Genomic DNA, 7,149 nt, shown 5'->3' with positions numbered 1-7,149 from the left:
CAACCTAATTTCAGGATTTAAATGAAATTAAGCATGAATATCCCATGTATTAATTTCCTTCATTACTGGTTTGACACTGGGATTATTGTTTATTGGTTTAATATTGGGTTAATGTTGTTTAATATTAACATTTAATATTGGGTTAATATTGCTAATATTGGGATATTGTTTATTGGTTTAATATTGGGGTTATCTATCCCACTCAAAGAATATATGACTATGCTTTTTATAGACGAAGCAACACTGATGGAATGTTGGTTGTTCTTTCTTGAAAGAGCTCCTAGTTTATCCATCGACAAGGTCTCACAGATGGTAATGCTTATATAGCAATTAGCATGATGCACTAGTCTTTTCCTATTTATACTACCTGAATATCACTCAGATTCACTTGAAAGCTCTGAATGTTAATAAAAAGAAATTCTTCTAAAATGTACTGCCAGAATTAGAGGAGAAACCTTTGCTTTTCACTTTAAAGGCATCTTCTAATTACTCTTTAGGTTTACGTTTCTTATCTATGTATTTATTTTGGAGGTGGAGTCTCTCTGTTGCCCAGGCTAGAGTGCAATGGCACAATCATTGCTCCCTGCAGCTTCAATCTCCTGGGCTCAAGCAACCCTCCCACCCCAGCCTCCTGCATAGCTGAGACTACAGGTGTACCCCACCACATCCAACTGTTTTTGCATTTTTTGTAGAGACAGGGTTTTACCATGCTGCCTAGGCTGATCTTGAACTCCTGGGCTCAAGTGATCTGCCCACCTCAGCCTCCCAAAGTGCTGGGATTACAGGGGTGAGCCACCACTCCCAGCCTAGGTTTACAATTCTATTCTTTTTTTTTTTTTCCTGCTTTTAATTCTAATCTCATGACAGATTAGATTACATTTCTGATCAGGGGAGAGCTATTATCTGCTATTTATCTTTTTGCCCAGCTTAGTTTACTATGTCAGCCAGCTGGAATCCAATTATAAAATTTCTGTCTATCACAAGAAACTACCAGAGTATAAACTTTGGAAATCTAAGACAGACTTTGTTTCAACTTTTGTTTTAACATTGTGTCCTTTTTTTTTTTTTTTTTTTTTTTTTAAGAGGCTCTGTCACTCAGGCTGCCTAGGGTGCTGTGGCATGATCATAGCTCACTCCTGGGCTCAAGAAATCCTCTGGCCTCAGCCTCCCAAGTAGCTAGGACTATAGGGCCCAGACCACCATGCTCAACTAATTTTTAAATTTTTCATAGAGATGGAGTCTCACTATATTGACCAGGATGGTCTTAAACTTCTGGCCTCCAGCCATCCACCCACCTCAGCCTCCCAAGGTACTGGAATAACATACATGCACCAAGTTGCTTGGCCTTTGTTTCCATTTTTACTCTGTTATTTAGTATCTATAAAAGTTTATATAATTATTAATACCTATTTACAACATTGTTGTGATGACTACAAAAGTTGAGTATATGAAATTCTTAACATTTGAAAGATGCCAGTAACAGGTTTCTATTATTATATTAATATCCCATCTATCATTCAGACTCTTTCTCATTACAAAGATCACTATCCTATTGGATGTCTCATATATCATCCCCCAAAATTACTGAAACAAAGGATCCTTTTCTGCTTATAAATTCAAATTTTAAAATATGCTATTTTAAAAATAATTTTCATAATTCCCCAAATATTATATCCTTATTATTTAAACTGAGAAAGGGCCAAGCATGGTGGCTCATGCCTATAATCCCAGCACTTTGGGAGGCCAAGGCAGACAGATGGCTTGAGCCCAGGAGTTTGAGACTCCTGGGTGAAACCTCGTCTCTACAAAAAATGCAAAAATTAGTCAGGCATGGTGGCATGCGCCTGTAGTCCTATCTACCTGGGAGGCTGAGGTAGGAGAATCACCTGAGCCCAGGAGTTCAAGGCTGCAGTGAGCCATGATCACACCACTACACTCCAGCCTGGGCAACAGAGTGAGAACCTGTCTCAAAAATAAATAAATACATAAATAAAATTGAGAAAGCACCGACAAGTAGAAAGAAAATCATCAGCTGAGCGTGATGGCTCACACCTGTAACCCTTGGGAGGCTGAGGTGGGGGCAGATTGCTTGAGCCCAGGAGTTCGAGACCAGCCTGGGAAACATGGCAAAACCCCATCTCTACAAAAAGAATTAAATTAGCCGGGTGTGGTGGTATGCCTGTAGTCCCAGTTACTGCGGAGGCTGAGGTGGGAGGAGGCTTGAGCCCAGGAGGTAGAGGATGCAGTGAGCTGAGATCATGCCACTGCACTCCAGCCTGAGTGACAGAGCCAGACCCTGTCTCAGAAGAATGAAAAGAAAATCATCCATAACCCTATTATGTAAAGACAGCTGCCATGAAATCCTACCTTTTTCAGTTACTATAATGGGTATTTTTACAAACCTTTATTAAACATTATTTTACCCCAACTATTTTGAAAAGTTTCAAACCTATTGAAAGTTGAAAAATAGTACTATGATTACCTGTATATACTTTACCTTTTTCACCCAAATATTAACATTTTGCCCTGTTTACACTCATGCTCTCTCTCTCCAAACACAAACACACACACAGTTACACAGACATATTATACACACACAAACTCTCTCTGTTTTCTGGTTGAAAAATTTGAAAGTAAATTGCTGGCATCATGTTACTTCATCCCTAATACTTCAGCATGTATCTCCTAAGAACAGTGACATAATCACAACACCATCATCACACCAAAGAAATTTAACACAGATTTGTTCTATTTTATAAATTGTGCACTCATTTCTTTGGTTTATTAATCTATTGCATAGATATTCCATTATTTTGTATTGTTTCATTCTGATTATAAAAGTACAGTATATGTTCACTATAAAGAAAAAGCACAACTATTACAGAAACTATTTGGGCTGCTATAACAAAATATAATAAAATGCTGGCTTATAAACAACAGAAATTTATTTCTCACAGTTCTGGAAGCTGGGCAAGGCGCCAGCTATTTCGGTGTCTTCTGAGGTCCCACTTTCACCTTCACAGAAGGCATCTTCAAACTGTGTCCTCACATGGCAAAAGGGGCCAGGCCACTCTCTGGGGCCACTTTATAAAGGAACACTAACCCCATTCACGAGGGCTCCATTCTCATAATGAAATCACCTCCCAAAGGCCTCACCTCCTAATAGCATCACATTGATGATTAGCTTCCCAACATGAATTTTAGGTGGCCACAAACATTCAAATCATAGTACTTTTTAAGTAAAATTTTAGCAATTAAGTCAAAACCACAGATTGAACACATGTTCTAGCCACCTTCCTGTTCCACATTCCTAATTTGAGAGTATTATATTTATTTTAAAATCAGTAATAGTATTTCCTAAATCTATCCACTGGAAAGGCCTAGATGCAACAAACAACCAAAAATAACATGTACCCTAGCACCCAGATTCTAGTCTCTCAATGTCATTCCCCTATAAAACGATCCAAGGCTCCTTAGAGATATGAATGATTTCAGGTCTGGGGCAGGAAATATATGGGATAAATCTCAGATAAATCTTTGATAACATGGAAGTTATCAAAGACTAGATAGTCAAACTGCTTTAAAAATATTGAAAACAGTCACTAGAAGGAGGGGAAACAAATTACATATTACGATATAATGATATTATTGATTGACTTCTCATCAGACACAATGGCAACCAGAAAAAATCTGAGTGACGACGAGGTGCAGTGGCTCACGCCTGTAATCCCAGCACTTTGGGAGGCCAAGGTAGGTGGATCACAAGGTCAGGAGTTCAAGACCAGCCTGACCAACATGGTGAAACCCCATCTCTACTAAAAATAAAAAAAATTAGCCAGGCATGGTGGAGTGCACCTGTAATCCCAGTTACTCGGGAGGCTGAGGCAGGAGAATCGCTTGAACCCAGGAGGCAGAGGTTGCAGTGAGCCCAGATCGCGCCACTGCACTCCAGTCTGAGTGACAGAGCGAGACCCCATCTCCAAAAAAAAAAAAAAAAAAAAAAAAAAAAAAAAAAAATCTAAGTGACATATTCAAAGTGCTAACAGAGAAAAAACAATTGTTAACACAAAATTCCATATCCAAAAAATTTAATCTCCAAAAAATAAAGGTGAACAAAGACATTTTCAGATAAATGAAAACTGAGAGAATTAATTGCCAGCAGACCTGCATTGTAAAAAATGCCAAAGGAAGTTTTTCAGACTAAAGGGAAAGGACACAGGGTGGCACCTTGCATCTACAGGAAGGAATATGACATGAGAAATCTTAGTGGGTAAATATAAAGGACTATATTTCTTTTCTTCTCTTAAATTACTTAAAATACCTATGACTATTTAAAGTAAAAATTATGACACTATATTGTTGAGTTATAACATCTGTAGATGTAAAACATATAACAATGATAAGAATAAATGGAATGATATTATTTCAAGGTTCTTTTATCTAAAATAATGTCATATTGATTATTAGATTGTAATAAATTTGGATGCATGTTGTAACCTCTAGCAATCAGTAAAAATAAAAAAGATGTAGCTGAAGACCTAGTATTTGATAGCACAACAGGGTGATTATAGTCAAAATAATTTAATTGTATATTTTAAAATAACTTAAAGAATATAACTGGATTGTTTATAACACAAAGGATAAATGCCTGAGAGGATAGACACCCCATTTTCCATGATGTCATTATTACACATTGCAAGTCTGTATCAAAGTATCTCACGTACTCCATAAACATATATACCTACTATGTACTCACAAAAATTAAAAAGGATGTAGTTGGCCGGGCGTGGTGGCTCACACCTGTAATCCCAGCACTTTGGGAGGCCGAGGCAGGCAGATCAAGACATCAGGAGATCGAGATCATCCTGGCTAACAAGGTGAAACCCAAACGCCATCTCTACTAAAAAAAAATTAGCCGGGCGTGGTGGCACGTGCCTGTAGTCCCAGCTGCTTGGGAGGCTGAGGCAGGAGAATCGCTTGAACCCAGGAGGCAAAGGTTGCAGTGAGCCGAGATCATGCCACCTTACTCCAGCCTGGGTGAAAAAAATAAAAAATAAAATAAAAAGGATGTAGTTAAAACACCAATTGAGATATTAAAATGAAATGCTAAAAATAATACCAAAAATAAGCATGAAAAAAGGGGAAATAAGCAGATGAGTCAAATAGAGAGCAAATAGCAAAATGGAAGACTTAAATCTAAGCATGTGAATAATCAAATTAAATATATTGGATCAAACATTTCCAAAAAGATGGTAATTAACACCCACATCATAGCAACAAAAGTAAATACAGATTAATCAAACTACATCAAAATTAAACACTTCTGTTCATCAAAGGATAATTCAACAAAGTGAAAACCTACAAAATGGGAGAAAATATTTGCAAGTAATACATTTGATAAAGAGTGAATATACAAAATATATATTTTAAAAAGTTCTACAACAATAAAAAACCTGAGTTTAAAATAAACAAAAACTGGAATAGATATTTCTCCAAATAAGATGTACAAATGGCTAGTAAGCACAAAAACAGGTGTTCAATACCATTAACCACTGGGAAAATGAAAATCAAAACCACAATGAGAATATAACCTCACATCCATTAGGATGGCTAATAATATCAAAGAAACAAAATAACAAACGCTGATGATGATGTGGAGAAATTGGAACTCTTATGCACTGTTGGCTGGAATGTAAAATGGTGCAGCTGCTGTGGAAAACTGCATGGCAGTTCCTAGAAAAATTAAAAATAGAATTACCATATGATCCAGCAATTCCACTTCTTTTGACATACAGCCAAAATAATTGAAAGCAGGATCTCAGAGACATTTGCACACCAACGTTCACAACAGCATTATTCACAAAAGCCAAAAGATGGAAACAACCCGAGTGTCCAACAATGGATGAATGGACAAACAAAATATGGGATATATGGACAATGGAATATTATTCAGCCTTAAAAAGTAAGAAAATCCTGTCGCATGCTACAAACTGGATGAACCTTGAGGACATTATATTAAATTAAATAAGCCAGTCACAAATGAACAAATATAGTATGACTCTACTTATATGAGGACCTGGCAAAGTCCAGTTCATAGAGATAGAAAGCATGGTAATTGTCAGGTACTGGGGTAGGTGGGAATGGGGAATTATTGTTTAATAGATACAGAGTTTCAGTTTTGTAAGATGAAAGAGTCCTGTGAATGAATGGTTAGTATGATGACGTGAATGTACTTAATATCATGAACTGTACACTTACAAATGATTAAGATGGTAAATTTTATGTTATATGCATTTTACTACATTATTTTAAAAGTTTTTTTAATCCAGTAATTATCAGATGATATAAAAAACAAGACCCAGACTAGGCATAGTGACTCACGCCTGTAATCCCAGCATTTTGGGAGGCCGAGGCAGGTGGATTATTTAAAGTTAGGAGTTTGAGACCTGACTGGCCAACATGGTGAAACCCTGTCTCTACTAAAAATACAAAAATTAGCTGGGTGTGGTGGTACACACCTGTAATCCCAGCTACCCGGGAGGCTGAGGCACAAGAATCCGAGAGGTGGAGGATGCAGTGGGCTGAGATCGCGCCACTGCACTCCAGCCTGGGCAACAGAGTGAGACTCTGTCTCAAAAACAAACGAACAAAAAACACAAACCAATCACACATGCTGTCTACAAGACACATTTTAAACATAAAGACACAAATAGGTTGAATTTTAAAAGTTGGAAAGAGCATAAGAAAGTATAAAGAGTGGCTAAGTGCATAACAGACAAAATAGACTTCAGGACACAGAAGATCACTAAAGACAAAGAGGGACACTACATAATAATAAAAAAATGAATATATCAGGCAGCTATGACCATATAAATATACTCATGCCTACTAACAGAGCCTTGAAATACACAAAGCGAAAATGGAAATAACTCAAAGGAGAAACAAACTCACACTCTATAAATAATTATAGATGTATCACCTCTCTCAATAACTGATAAATTAATAGGGATACAGAAGATCTGAATGACACTATCAATTACTTTAACCTAATTCACATTTAATTCATACTGCACACACAAACAACAGATATACAACTGGTCAAAAAGCACACAAAAAGATGCTCAACACCATTCACTTTAGAGGAATCAA

Source organism: Pan paniscus, chromosome 10 (genome assembly GCF_029289425.2).
Source record: "Pan paniscus chromosome 10, NHGRI_mPanPan1-v2.0_pri, whole genome shotgun sequence".
In the NCBI taxonomy this organism is placed as follows: Eukaryota; Metazoa; Chordata; class Mammalia; order Primates; family Hominidae; genus Pan; species Pan paniscus.
This window is presented reverse-complemented; position numbering follows the sequence as displayed.